General features: G+C 43.7%; 1 protein-coding gene across 5 annotated transcripts in view; it reads right to left on the minus strand.

Moving 5' to 3' along the window:
* The window catches only part of FRMD4A (FERM domain containing 4A), a 562831-nt gene that overhangs the window by 259968 nt on the left and 286743 nt on the right, over window positions 1–16120 (minus strand). The window contains exon 1 of one of the 5 annotated variants that reach the window (XM_040343419.1): window positions 1123–1539. The exons of the other annotated variants lie outside the window; for them this stretch is intronic. The gene's annotated coding sequence lies outside the window, so the exon portion shown is untranslated. Of the gene's footprint in view, window positions 1–1122; window positions 1540–16120 lie in introns of those variants that run through there. 5 annotated transcript variants of the gene reach the window in all.

Here is a 16120-nt window from a genome sequence, read left to right on the forward strand (position 1 = left end):
TTTAACCCTTCGTCCTGCAACACACTAATCCCCTGTTTTATAACCAGGAATGGAACATGTTAAAACCTTCTACAAGGAATGGAGCCTTCGCCATACGATATGGGCTTTTCAGCAAATCTAAGTGGCAACCCCCCCTCCCCTAGCATTTTTACTATGATGGGAGCTTTATAATGTCTCACGTTTCCTAGCTGCATGCTCTGTCTGGGTAGGCTGCCCACATCATGTGTGTATAGCACTAAATCTGCCAAGGCTATTTTTAGACCTCCTAAAAAACACTGTGACCATGGAAAGCCTTAAACCGGTTAGATTTGACTCTTTCCAGCAATCATCCCGACAATTTTATATGTCCCTGATGGACAAATCAACGTTGCCTTTATCACCATGCCATTTACATGTCTGCTTGTATCTCAATGAATGAAAAACATCCGATACCGTGTGCCATTACCCCCCCACCCCGAAGGCACATCTCTCTGATCCACACTCATTGCATCTTCTCAAAGTGCAACGTTCACCTATGTAACCAGATACATTAGATTTCATCTTCCCTTCCCATGTCATGGTGCTCTTTTTTTATCATCCATCAGCACTACTTCCAAGCCACTAATGGCTGCTTTACTACTTACACCTTCCAATATAAATCGTGCATAGTACCAATACATCTAGGTGCTCTGCCCGTAAATGGTCCACCTCCTCTTCCATACATTAGGCAAGATGGATGGATGCACATATTCCTTACATTATTTTGATTTTTTTGATCAGGTCATCTCTACATTTTGAAATTGTTCCTTGTATATATAATTATATTTATATAAATTTATATTTATATAAATACAATATAATATCAGTGTGTCTACAATATACACTCGCTCATCTTACAACGTATACAACTTTATATTTTATAGGCAGAAAAAAAAAGTCAAAAATCTAATAATCTAATACATAGTTTCAAATATTTACATTTATGAATGGTGGAAGGCTACGTTGATAGGTCAACTGTCCATACATTTAAACAATAATACATCTCCCATCCAATCCCCTTGCATTGATTATTTGTTTGCAGGATTACGGGAAAACTTCCCTTGGCTGAAAAAAAAAAAGGAAGACCTAACGTTCACACATTACCTTCTCTTCACCTTGGCCGGATCAGACGCTCTGCAGATGTCAACCCCAGAAAAAGCATCACATTAAATCCTGGTTAAACAGGCTCATGGCCTAACAAGCAGCATCCATTTCCATCTCCAGTACCTCCTCTGTGGCTTTTGCTGGAATATACAGACACAGCCCCTCTTGCTTGGTTTCCTCCTGTGAGTGTGTGTGTGTGTGTGGATGTGTGTGTGTGATTCTATCCTCTCTGCACAGTGCTACCACATCCCATCGCCCTTCTAACGGTCTCTCACATAGATACTGGCGGCGGTCCAGGGTGCACCACACAAATGTTCATCTTCAGGAAAAAAAAAAAGAAAGAAATTTCAGAGAGTGCTCGTTACACTACAAGGAGATTTCACACACAGGCACAGAACATGCCATTGGGAAGAAGGAGGGGTGGGAAAGCTGCTTCAGCTCCAATGCTTTTCCCTTGGTTGTTCCTGCTGGTGCATTCCTCCTTTTTTTTTAATGACTCACGTGCAGACAAAAACACACTTTAAATGAAAAGAGGCTGGCTGGAGGTGGGGGGGATGGGAAGCAAAAGAATAAAAAAAAAGGAGCTGCTTATCTTAGATGCTGGGTGATGTGTAAAGCAAAGCACCCCAGCAGGCAAGCACCTATTCAGACGGGGGCCCTGCATTACACACTGCATAGCAACATCTGGCCTGGAATGGCAACCGCAATCCTCTTCACAAGACTCTTTCTGGGGTTGCTATGCAAGGCAAGATCACTTAATATTTAATTGTTCTGAGTCCTAAGGTCAGCGTGTAAAAAAAAAAAGATTATATAAAACATGTTTTCATTCTATGTAAAGTATAAGGTGATTCTATCCATATTAGTGCACTTCTAAAACTGAGCACTTTTTAATTTGCACTTAGGCTCCATGCACGCTTAAAGGGGTTGTAAAGGTTTTTTTTTTTTATTTTCTAAATAGGTTCCTTTAACCACTTCAATACCGGGCTTTTATACCCACCTCAATACCTTGCCTATTCTGGCACTTCACTCCTACATGTACAAATTATCATTCTTTTGCTAGAAAATTACTCAGAACCAGCAGATATTATATCTTTTTTTTTTAGCAGACACCCTATGGAATAAAATGACAGTCGTTGCAACTTTTTATCTTGCACGGTATTTGCGCCATAATTTTTTAAACGCCTTTTTTGGAAAAAAAATGGTTTGCAGTGTGCTGAAAAAAAAAGTACTGCAGGCTGCATTTTTATGCAACACATAGGGGGTGATTTACGAATAGCAAATTCACTTTGCACTAAAAGTGCAAACTACGGGCTAGATTCAGGTAGATCAGCGGATCTTTAGATCCGCGTGATCTATCTGATTTAAGATCTGCTGCCGCAAGTTTGAGAGGCAAGTGGGTAATTCACAAACCACTTACCTCCAAACTTGCGGCGTCGGATCGTAAAACCCCCGGCAGAATTCAAATTCCGCGGCTAGGGGGAGTGTACCATTTAAATCAGGCGCGTTCCTGCGCCGATTTAAACGAGCATGCGCCGTCCGCGAAATTTCCCGGCGTGCATTGCTCCCACTGACGTCACTAGGACGTCAGTGGTTTCGACGTGAGCGTAACTTGCGACGCGCGGGTTTCTGAATCGGCGTACGCAAACGACGTAAAAAAATTCAAAATCGACGCGGGAACGACGGCTATACTTAACATTGGCTGCGCCTCATAGAAGCAGGGGTAAGTATACGCCGGGAAAACCACTACGGAAACGTCGTAACAACACTGCGTCGGGCCCGCGTACGTTCGTGAATTGGCGTATCTCACTGATTTACGCTGAATAATATGGCCCCCCGCGGCCATTTTTAAATTGTAGTTAAGATCCGACGGTTTAACACAGTTACACCTGTCGGATCTTAGTCATATCTATGCGTAACTGATTCTATGAATCAGGCGCATAGATACGACGGGCCTAACTCAGAGATACGACGGCGTATAAGGAGATACACCGTCGTATCTCTCTCTGAATCTAGCACTACAAGTGCAAAGTGCACTTGAAATTGCACTGAAAGTGCACTTTGAAGTGCAGTCGCTGTAAATCTGAGGGGTAGATCTGAACTGAGGGGAAGCTTTGCTGATTTTATCATCCAATCATGTGCAAGCTAAAATGCTTTTTTTTTTGTTTTCCTTGCATGTCCCCCTCGGATCTACAGTGACTGCACTTCCAAGTGCACTTTGCACTTGTAGTTTTCACTTGTAGTGCAAAGTGGATTTGCCTTTCGTAAATAACCCCCATACACTATATTGTCAAAAATAAACTTTAAAGCCCTTTCAACACTGGGCAGCACTAGCAGTAAAGCACCGTTAGTTATAGCGGCGCTTTACCATTTTAGGGGTGCTATTCGGCCACTAGAGGGGGGTTTTTAACCCCCGACAGCTGCCGAAGAAATGGTTAAATGCTCCAGTATAGGGCCGCTGCCGAAGCACTTTGCAGGCGCTTCGGCAGCGCCGCCCATTCATTTTAATGGGCAGGGGTGGTTTAGGAGCGCTGTATACACCACTCCTCCACCTCCCCAAAGATGCTGCTTGCAGGACTTTTTTTAACGTCCTGCCAGCGCATCGCCCCATTGTGAAAGCACTCAGGCTTTCACATTGGGGTGGCAGGGGAGGCGTTTTTCAGGCGCTTTACAGGTGCTATTTTTAGCCCTTTAGCACCTGAAAAATACCTAAATGTAAAAGGGTATAAACAAAACAAAGACAAAAAGGTTGGGACTTTGAGCAAAGCACTTTGATGGCAAAATAGTTACTTCATGAATATAAACAGTTAATCGATTTATACACATAAATTGTGTAGCGCCTGGTTACTTAAAAAGTAACTAGATAAATGCTAGATAAATTTAGAAAGGGATCAGAGTGTAAGACTGGTCTCTGTCTCAGCTTGGCTGTGCTGCGGGCTGTCTATTGTTACTGGGGTGTAGTTCCTACCCCAGGGTGGCAGCAGTGGAGTCGAGGTTTGGGTGCTCTTCTCCAGCAGGAGGGTTCAGCCTTGCTGTACATGCTGGGGAGGGTATTTATGGGGCAGATGCCATTAGTCTGGGTTCTTCTTTGGAGTGCGGCACCCACCTTTTGGGTGACTGCGCATCACGGCGCCCCGGCGTAATGGCCTTCCAGGCCGGAGTGCGCGTACCACGCGGCGTTCCTGGTTCCGGGACCATGTTGGTCCAGGACAACTGAGCTGTGGCATAGACTTTTCCTTCAAGTTCGAGCGATACTCTGGCTGTCAGGTCAGTGAGAGGGGCCTGTCCAGGTACGCTATACCCACTCTGGCTGGAGTGGCGAAGAATACAAAGCATTGTTGGGAGCAGGACTCTTTCCCTATTGTTGCGCCTGAGTCTGCGACTTGTTCTTTTTTTTTCTCTTCTACTCTTCATCACAAGTTTTAATGTTTTTACCCGGCTGGGTAAGGAAGTGCACAGAAAAAGACACCTGTCGTGGACATTCCGTTACTGCTATATGCACCATACACCCCTAGGACGGCGGAAGAGCCACGAGATAACGTGCCACCCAAAACAAACCAGCAGCTCCTCCGGGGGTAGTGCTACATTTAATTCATATAGAACAATATACAAACATGATCTTAATGACAAGTTTAAAAATCCCGTAGGGGTCAATATTGAGTTGGCCCACCCTTTGCAGCTTTAACAGCTTCAACTCCTCTTGGGAAGGCTGTCCACAAGGTTTAGGAGTTTGTCTATGGGAATGTTTGACCATTCTTCCAGAAGCTCATTTGTGAGGTCAGGCACTGATGTTGGACGAGAAGGCCAGTCTCCGCTCTAATTCATCCCAAAGGTGTTTAGTCGGGTTGAGGTCAGGACTCTGTGCAGGCCAGTCAAGTTCCTCTGCCCCAAACTCCCTCATCCATGTCTTTATGGAGCTTGCTTTGTGTACTGGTGCACAGTCATGTTGGAACAGAAAGGGGCCATCTCTAAACTGTTCCCACAAAGTTGAGAGCATGAAATTGTCCAAAATATCTTGGTATGCTGACGCCTTAAGAGTTCCCTTCACCTGAACTAAGGGGCCAAGCCCAACCCCTGAAAAACAACCCCACACCATAATCCCCCCTCCACCAAATGATTTGGACCAGTGCACAAGGCAAAATCCATAAACACATGGATGAGTGAGTTTGAGGTGGAGAAACTTGACTGGCCTGCACAGAGCCCTGACCTCAACCTGATAGAACAGCTTTGAGATGAATTAGAGTGGAGACTGCGAGCCAGGCCTTCTCATCCAACATCAGAAAATGCGAATTGTCAAACATTTCATAGACACACTCCAAAACCTTGTGGACAACCTTCCCAGAGTTGAAGCTGTTATAGCTGCAAAGGGTGGGCAACTCAATATTGAACCCTACGGACTAAGACTGGGATGCCATCAAAGTTCCTGTGTGTGCGTCCCAATACTTTTGACAATATAGTGTAAATGCGAATCTGGAAAAACAACAATATAAGATAAAAAAAGCATTTAAAAAAACTCATTGCAACACTTAAAAACAAGGGCCCAGATTCTCGTACGAGTTACGCCGGCGTATCTCCAGAGTTTGAGGCGTCGTATCTATGCGCCTGATTCTTAGAATCAGTTACGCACAGATTTGTATTAGATCCGACTGGCGTAAGTCTCTTACGCCGTCGTATCTAAGTTGCATATATACGCTGGCCGCTAGGTGGCCCTTCCGTCGATTTACGCGTCGAATATGGTAATGAGCTAGATACGCCGATTCTCAAACGTACGTGCGGACAGCGCATTTTTTTGCGTCGTTTTCGTAAGGCTTTTTTCGGCGTATAGTTAGCCCTGCTCTATGAGGCGTAGATGAGGCGTACCAATGTTAGGTATGGATGTCGGAACAGCTGCAAATTTTTCCCCTTTTTACGTCGTTTGCGTAAGTCGTCCGTGAATGGGGCTGGACGTAAGTTACGTTCACGTCGACTAGGCATTGAGCGGGCGCAATTTAATTTGAAAATTCGACGTGATACTGAGCATGCGCGCGCATGCGCCATTCGATAAAAGCATCATTTACGTGGGGTCACAATAAATTTACATAAAACACGCCCACATCTTCCACATTTGAATTAGGCGGGCCTACGCCGGCCAATTTACGCTACGCCGTCGCAACTTACGGAGCAAGTGCTTTGTGAATACTGCACCTGTCAAAGTTGCGGAGGTGTAGCGTAAATACGTTACGATACGCCCGCACACAAATTCACGCTCCCTACGAGAATCTGGGCCACGGAATGCAATGCATTTAACCCATATGCTGATTTAAGCATGCCTGTGTTATTACGGTACATTGTCTATACGTTTGCCACAACTCTAGCCATAAGGACCAGGAAGAATTATTGATTTTTATGGAAGTGCTGGTTACTTTCCTTCTTCTTTTGTGGTATTTCATGGTGCCATCTATTGCTGTCACTATGAGCACCATCCAGCTACACCTGGCACAACACTGTATACAGCTTAGCCCAGTACTGTATTATAATAAGGGCATGGATTCTCTTTTACCGCAATCCTTCCTTTATAATAACATCTAAAGATAAGTAATGAAGTTGTTAAGAGATTAGATATAATTCCATGGAATTTACACCTAATGATATATCGCACGTCAATAGTAATTTTAATTCTTAAAGGATAAGCGTACTTTTCAACAAGGTGCACTTACATACCTCCCAACATTTTGAGATAGGAACGAGGGACACCTAGTAGTAAAAGTATATAGGGATAGGACACACCCCTTGTCACGTCCCTTTAATGAAAAATTATATATATATAAAAAAATAAGTTAAACCCTTTTTATTTTTTTTTACACTACTATTCCTTTATACTGGCTTTGAGAATTTACAAAAGCAGGAATTTAGAATTTAGAGGACAGGTTTGGCAATAGTAAACACTTTGAAAGATAAATAGTGCATTTTATATACAACTATATAGAGGAGATGAACATTGTTCAAAATCAGTAAGAGTCCCTCGAAATCAGGGACAGTTGGGAGCTATGCACTATGGCGGTGCATCCATAGAGGGCGTAGGAGCGCAGCCTCCTCTCTCCTGCACTCGTCAATCACCAATAGATAGATTCATGCATTGCATGAATCTATTTATTGTCACTGCTGCCGCCCCCCTATTCAGGTGTCCGGCCCCTTGTTGGGCGCCGGGCATCTGAATTACAGCAGCATTTTTTTTTGTAAGCTCCTGATTGGAGCCGTCAGCTCTAATAGGCATCCTGATTAGAGCCGTAGGCTCTACAAGGCTTCCAAAACAGCGGGCGCAATGCTGTGCGTTCACAGTTTACACAGTGTTGTGTTAGGGAAGCGGATAAATCACTTTCCTAACACTGACCCACCTCTCAGCCAATCAGGTGCTCGGGTCTGGTTACCCTGTCACCTGATTGGCTGAAGCGACAGGCGCTGTGATTGGACACCTATCAAGCGTCCAATCATAGCAGAGGACAGGAAGAGGACGGGAGAAGACACGAGGACTCAAAACATGGAGTACAGCGCCGAGACTGTTAAGTGCCGGGCGGGGGGGGGGGGGCACACTGGCAGCATTTGATTAGGCACAGTAGTGGCAATTGAGGGGGCACACTTCTGGCAATTGATGGGGCACACTGGCGGCAATTGTTGGGGCACACTGGCAACAATAATGGGGCACACTGGCAGCAATTGATGGGGCACACTGGCAGCAATTGATGGGGCACACTGACAGCAATTGATGGGCACAGTGGTGGCAATTGATGGGCACACTTCCGGCAATTGATGGGGCACACTGGCGGCAATTGATGGGGCACACTGGTGGCAATTGATGGGGCACACTGGCAGCAATTAATGGGGCACACTGGCAGCAATTAATGGGGCACACTGGCAGCAATTGATGGGGCACACTGGCAGCAATTGATGGGAACAGTGGTGGCAATTAATGGGGCACACTGGCAGCAATTGATGGGCACAGTGGCGGCAATTGATGGGCACACTGGCAGCAATTGATGGGTACAGTAGCTGCGTTTGATGGCACAGTGGCTGCCTTTTTTTGGTACAGTGGCTGCCTTTTTTTGGTACAGTGGCTGCCTTTTTTTGGTACAGTGGCTGCGTTTGATGGCACAGTGGCTGCAATTTATGGGTACAGTGGCTACGTTTGATGGCACAGTGGCTGCAATTTATGGGTACAGTGGCTGCGTTTGATGGGCACAGTGGCTGCACTTGATTTTTTTTTTCAGTTTGTTTGCGCCCCCCACCAGGTGTTTGCTTTCCCAAGGAGCAAAGCCGAAGCCTGAGGCAGTGTTCAGATCATTAGGCTGAAATCTTCTTCACCCGTGAACCGCCCAAAAGGTAAATTTTATTGTGAAATAAATATGCAGTACGCTGCTTTATTTTCCTGGTGAGATATTTTGCCTTTCACCCGAGGCCTTTACCTAATACATTTTTGTATTGTAGATGGAGCACCACCTTACCCCTGAGTGGTGAATTAGGCCCCCCAGGTGGCTTAGCAGGTTGACATCTCGGTCTCAGGGTCTGGTTTTTGGTATATGGTGGGGTGAAAAAAAAATTGGGCGCAAGTCACTTTCGTCTTTTTACAATTCATTGCTGATCTCAATACCAATACAAGGGTTTATAGGGTTGCAAGTTACCCATAAAATAAAACTAAAAATATGTAATTGCTGAATTGATGGCCCTGTAAGAGCAGCCAGATACTGTATACACTATGGAAATAGAAGATGTGCGGTATTATAGTAAACCTTTGAGGTAACACGTAGTTCATTTTCTTAACAGGATATACAGTGATGACAAAGTTATGTCCTCAATTATGCTGGCAGCAGGAAAAGGAGCTGGCAGCTGGATGCTGAGTCAGTGAAAATCCGAGAAAAAACAACTCTAGAAAGGAAACTGATCGATACGCAGCTGCCCTGTGTACCATTCTCTCCCAGAGCGCCCATTGTATGACCTTTCTTCAAAGATGATGATTGTGCCAAACTTTAACGTAACAATTTTTTTTAAATATTTCTTTCACTTGAGAAATACTCAGCAGTTACCTCTAATATATCGCTTTGCCCTGGAGACATTGAGTTCACAAACAGTAAAAGTGCCACTATTTTATATTTAGCATGTAATGCTTTATGTCGTTTTTCATGTGTGCATTAAGATAATGTGGGGTTTATATCTCCTGCCCACCACAGGAAATTCACTATACATGGAACCAATAAAGAAGAAATCAGGCATGGCCTATTATTACATTGGTTCAGCTTGGACTAATGTAACTAGGCACTGTATACTGTATATCAGTTGTCTCCAAACTGCGGCCCGAGGGCCGGATACGTCCCTTTGCTTGCCTTTATCTGGCCCTTGGGGCACTATCCCTCCCACTGATACGAGACACTATTCTGCTATCTGACACCGACAATCGAGCATCATTTCTCCCACTGACACAACTAATAGAGCACTATTACTCCCTATGATACCAGCAATGGGCACTATTCCTCCCCCTAATACCAGATGTTCACTAACAATGATGCCAGAAAAATTTCTACTCCCGCTGGTCAAAGTCCGGCCCTCCAAGAGTCTGAAGGACAATAAACGGGCCCTTTGTTTGGAAAGTTTGGAGATCTCTGCTGTATATCATACCTGATAGACGCAGCTACCCGAGTGATCTTGCTTCCGGGTCCTGTGCTGAATGGCCAACCCGATGCATTGTGAACACATGGTGGACCACTCGGCATGGGTGGCATTATGAGAATGTTTGTGTAGCAAGGTGCCACTTTTGATGTGGATAAAAGACTACAGTTTTCAGATAAAGAAGGAACTCAGCTCCCTCTGGTGGCCAATTTCTGTATAGCCACCTCCTGTTTTGGTTTTACCCTGGTGCAATAATGCATGATGGGAATTAAAGTACAGGGAGATAAAGACTCCATTGCCACGGTTAATTGACAGACTACAATGTCCAGAGTACAGACCCAAATATAATCAACAGCTCCTTCGGGGGGTAGTGCTACATTTGCATTTTCTAAATGAATGCAAAGCTTTCCCTGATTGGACGAGATGGAGAACGTGAGGCCACACCTCTCCACCTCGTCCACTCAAAGAATGTTTTGCTTTCTATCAAAAAATGCAAAGCATTCTCTGAATAGCAATACATGCAAACCGAATAGAGTCCGATACGAGAAGACTGAGCTGTTTTAAAAAGCACAGCGGCTAAAGAGGACGAAGCTGACGCCGCCTCAGGCCCTGTACACACGATCGAACATGTCTGCTGAAACTGGCCCGCGGACCAGTTTCAGCGGACTGATCCGACCGTGTGTACAGCCTAGCAGACAGGTTTTTGCAGCAGACAAGTTTTAAAGCATGCTTTAAAACTTCTCGGCTGGAAACCCGTCCGTCCGACATGTCCACTGGTTAGTACACCTAGCCAGCAGACAGATATCTCCCGCATGCGTCAAAGTATTTTACTTCCTGGTTTGGTGACGTGGCAGCGTCAACGTCACCGCCACGTCACCGCGCTGTCTGTCCGCGGGGATTTCGGTTTGATGGTGTGTACAGCCATCGGACCGAAATCTCCGAGCGGACATGTGCGATGAAAATGGTCTTGCGTAAGTCGTCCGTGAATCGGGATGGACGTAAGTCACGTCTAAGCTTAAAAAATGACGTCCTTGCGACTTCATTTCGCGCAATGCGCGGCGGTAAATTTAGAAACGGAGCATGCGCAGTTCATTCGGCGCGGGGACGCGCTTCATTTAAATGAATCACGCCCCCTAATCGCTGATTTGAATTCCGCCGCCAGAAATACACTACGCCACCGTAACTTACGGCGCAAATTCTTCCAGGATTCGACTTAAAGCCAAGTAAGATACGGCAGCGTAGCGTATCTCTGATACGCTGCGCCTATCCATTTCTATGTGGATCTGGCCCTATGAGTCTATCTCATATATTAGTTTCACCTTTTAAGTTGCATTAGTAAAATAAATGAACTTTTGCACGATATTCAAATTTTTCGAGTTTCACCTGTATGGATGCAAAATAACTGCAGTGCAAAAAAAAGAAATAAAATGTAGGCAATGTTTACAGTAATATTTGGCTCATAAATAAATTGGTTGATATATGTGTGTACGTGTATGTACACATGTGGGTTAGGGACCTTAGATTGTACGTTTGATGGCAGGGACTGGTGTAAATGTACAATAAAGTGCTGCGTTAATTGATTGCATGATATCACAGCCAGGGCTCAAGTCCTGCGGGAACGCATGGGAACGGCGTCCCTGCACTTTTTTCACAGCAGGAACGCAGTTCCCTTTGCAGGCCGAGAGCAGCCGAGCTGCTCAAGTCAACCCTTCACTAAGCGGTGATGCCCAGCTCGAGTCACTGTCAGGGGCAGGCAAACCTTAGTAATCCTTTATGTTACTGGTCGCTTCCTGTATATGGATTCATCGGGTAGTGTGCGGGTATTCCGTCACTTCCTCGATGCTGCAATGTCTCCTGGGAGCTTTTGTCATTGTTCCTAGGAGACATTGCGGAGGTCTGCCGTGAGTTATCGCGGGATTTAGAAAGAACTTGCTTAAAGTTCTTTCTAAATCCCGCGATAACTCGGGGCAGACATCAATAGATTTAAAAAAAAAACAAAAAAACATGCTGTTTAGTAATTATGCATATGAGCGTATCCTTTTTTTTTTTTTTTGGTGGGGGAGTGGATCTTGGGTGGGAGTTCCCACATTTTTTTCCCCAGGACTTGACCCCTGATCACAGCCTGCAATAACAAATACAATTAATATCTGCATGAACTTAGATAATATTCAGGAATATTGTATATGTATATGCGTAAGCACTATGCACCCATATAGGTATATGTACATCTAAGCACTTAGCTATTCATTTGTAAGGGTCAAAATATAGACACTTATCTATGTGCGTACATTTGCCTATGCAAATACCGTAGGTGCAACTGTAAGCGTTTGTCAGATATTTACATATTACCTCCACTATATAACATGCACAGTAAACAATATACATTTGGGATGCCTTCAATAGCAATACAAGCCAGCAAAAGCCTGTGCCAATGCTTTCTAAAAAAAATATTGCACAGCAACATTGTAGCCGAATAATATGTTATTGCTACAGATATACATTTAAGAGTAAAATACATTTTTCAGAAAGGAAAAAAAGAAAAAGAAAAGCATTTAAAATCATGCAAAGAATTTGTATATGTGAATAGCTAGGTTTTTATTAACAGACGGTAAAAGCAGCAGCCCTTTAACTCTTATTAACAGCACCACCAACAGGTCAAACACCAGATGACAGAAATAAATGACAAATCTGATCATGCAACGCTCACTCTGTAATATTGGAAATGATTACATTTCTGTCAGCTCCAATAAATAAGACAGAAAATACAGCGGCACGTTTTTTCTGGATTTCAAAGCATGTTCTGGCTGAATACCCCCAAAAAAGCGTCATTTTTTGAAAAGAATCAGGTTATGTTGAAGATAAAGATGAACCTTACACATGGTTGGCTGAATCCATTAGGTTTCCTGTATACACCGGAGGGTCAGCTGACCTCAACACATTCAGGAAAAATTATTGCAACGTTACACATTTCATCTAAGCTTTAACAACAGGAAAAGGGAAAAGGTGTGACAAAGACCTTAAATGACATAGGTTGGTTTCTGCAAAATAATAGACTATTTCTTTGTAAACAGACATCCACAACATCTTAACATTCCCGATCATGCTTAGTAGTGCTCCATAGGGCTTACGAAACATGCAGAAATTTTAATTGTGCCTACCTTTTGTCTTGAATTTCTCCTGAAATTTTGCAGTTAACCTACACCCTCATATCTGTAGTGTGAGATCTTAATTGATGATTAAGCCCAGTCAGGGTGAAATGCGTCAGTAAGGCATGACCAAGATGTGGGGACTGTAGCTGAATTCTTTACTAGTTTATCAGTAGATGTGGTTGATCTCTGTGGTGTTTGCCCTCTAAATTTCCCATTGTGGTTGTTTCATGGAGTGACACGTGCTCCCAGAGTGGCTGGCACTCATTGTGGTAGGAGAACTGAGCAAAGGACGAAAGGGAGGCATTTAAGCACTACTTTTTTTTAACATGTGGTCACAGAGAAATATACATAAAAGGGATTTTATTTATGTTTTTAAATGCAATTTGTCTGGCTGTTTTCGGGCTCAATACTTTCTGATTCACTGCCCAGGAGCAAGCATGCAGCTGGGGAAATCCAGGAAGGTTGAGATTCCTGATCCACACACTTGTAACTAGTCAATGACACAACGCATGGAGGATCAATATACGGGGCAGTGCCACCCATGAGATCAACTGGGACAGTGGGACTCAGGGAAGCCTGGTGGAGTTTATGCTGAGGCTAAGGTGCCCATACGGGTCATACAAAAAAAATATTCTTCTGTGCATAAATGTGGTAGCATGGTACAGGTATAGATAAAAACTGCACATCACAGGGATATCACTTCAAGCCTTGCTGCCCTCTAGGACTAGGGATGTCCTAAAGCCACTACTAAAAAACTAACAGAAGAGGACGCACCAGCCTAGTGCATTATCCCACAACATTTATTAAAAAACAGCATAAAATATACTTCAAAGTTGAAAAAACTCTTTGGCTCTGATGAAGGAGGTATTTTCTTTCGAAATATGTCAGGATCCCAGTGAGGTCCCCCTACATTTTGGAGCATGCTGAGCAGGGCAGCCATCACAAATTTTGGGGCCCCTTACACAGCTTTAGGCAGATTCAAAAAAGAGAGGGAGGGGAAAAGAGGAAAGAGGGGGAGGGAAGGAAAAGGAAGCAGGTAAAAGAAGGATAGATGAGAGAAAGGGGGGAGAAAAAAAGAAAAAAACATATGGATAGCACTCACATGGGCCACATTTGTAGTAGTAGTTAGAAAAGAAACAATATCTAGCAAGTGGACATTGATGGTCAGACTTTCAGGCCAAGGAAGTATGTTAAAAATTATATTTAATGACATAAATACATAAACAATAATACAAATACATTTTTACAGAGAGATTGACCACTGTATATTCCTCAGAAGTCGCCAACGCACGTTTCGCCGTGGGGCTTCTTCAGGACGAAGACGAGGAATGCAAGTTTAGCAGAAAAACAGAATTTATATGACAAATGGTCCCTCAGAGGAAACATCCATGAGGCATATATGACACAAATAGACGACAGCAAAGTCAGCGATGAATTTTCATAGACATTTTTCAAAAAGCCAGGGATCTTTTAGGTAGCCAATAAGGGTCAAACCAATGGTCCGTGGATTTAGGGGTTGAACACCCCAACCAAGGTATACAGCTCAAATAAACTAGTTTGAGTGGTCTCAGGCTTACTGGGACAACAGACAGTGGCAGACAAGCACAGCATATGAATCCAACTCAAGGACGCTTTAGCCAACAGCGCCGTCTGTAGACAGTGATATTGCAGTCAAAATAAGGCCACAAGGCAGCATGTAACGCACACGTCTGTGTCCCAGGGTGCCTCATGTACACCCTGGGACACAGACGTGTGCGTTACATGCTGCCTTGTGGCCTTATTTTGACTGCAATATCGCTGTCTACAGTCTCCTCGTCTTCGTCCTGAAGAAGCCCCACGGCGAAACGTGCGTTGGCGACTTCTGAGGAATATACAGTGGTCAATCTCTCTGTAAAAATGTATTTGTATTATTGTTTATGTATTTATATGTCATTAAATATAATTTTTAACATACTTTCTTGGCCTGAAAGTCTGACCATCAATGTCCACTTGCTAGATATTGTTTCTTTTCTAACAGCTTTAGGCAGGTCCTCCCTGGAGCAGAGAACCCGGGGGGGGGGGGTCCTGATGTGACATAATAAGCGGGGGGACCATCGGGCCCCTTACAGGTGTAATGCAATTTTTTTTAAAACTTTAAAAAAACAGGAGGGGGGCCGGCCGTGCCTGTAAGGGGCTGGGGACCATTGGGCCCCTTACAGGTGTAATGAAAAAAAAAGTAAAATCATTTAAAAACAAACAAAAAAAAAACGGAAGGGTGGTCAGCCGGTCCTGTAAGGGGGAATGAGCTGATGGAGGAAGTAAAACAGTGTTAGTTAGAAGCAAGATAGGCTTCTTTAAAGAGAAGGGTTTTCAGGGATCATATAGTAGTCTTGTAATTTCTATGAATGTCTGGTTAAAGATTGTAGGAGGGGTTTTTATTATGCACTGACTGTCCTATCAGGATGCAGGACTCCCTGTCTGGACAGTACTGATTGGCCCTGTGCTGATAACATGCATCCTCCCAAGAAAAAAAGCTCTTTAGCAATACACAGCAAACTGAGCATGTGCAGCCTGTCCCCTGGCTCTGTGTTATCAGGAAATATATTGGAGACAGTAGAAGGAGGACAGGATCAGAGGAGACAGGCTTAAGCAGCATTTCTACACAATGCAGAGGATTAACCCCATAGGTTCCACAGTGACCATAAGAAGCATGCTTTACTGCATATACAGACTGGTTTTATTGTTGTTGGTTTAGTAACACTTTAAGCACAACAAGTGAAGGAAACTCCCTAGCAGGATACAGGTAGAAAATAAAAGGGGGGGGGGGTGACCCTTTTTATACTCTATCCAAAACCAAAAAAAAAATGTTGGCTTTACATACTCTTTAAATAAATGAGGGAGACAAAGCTACTTTGTGATCCAAGCCACCTGCATCTACCCACACTGTTCGTTTCACGTAAAAAACTGTATAATGAATGTGCCTATTATTGTAGGTATTTATTTTAAGTGTAGTTATAGTACACATACTACACACTATATCACTAAATAAAACTAATATTAACACAGACACTTATTTTAACAAATGTTGACCCAAAGATCATAATTATTTTTCCAACAGCTTTTTTTCCCAGCACAGGGACTAATGATTTAAAGCCTCTGACCCCATTTGTCACACGTGGCTTGAGTTAGTGATTATAAATCAACAGCTTTGAAAGTCAAAGGTTAGAGAGCACCTC

The sequence above is a fragment of the Rana temporaria genome, chromosome 3 (genome assembly GCF_905171775.1).
Source record: "Rana temporaria chromosome 3, aRanTem1.1, whole genome shotgun sequence".
Classification (NCBI taxonomy): domain Eukaryota; kingdom Metazoa; phylum Chordata; class Amphibia; order Anura; family Ranidae; genus Rana; species Rana temporaria.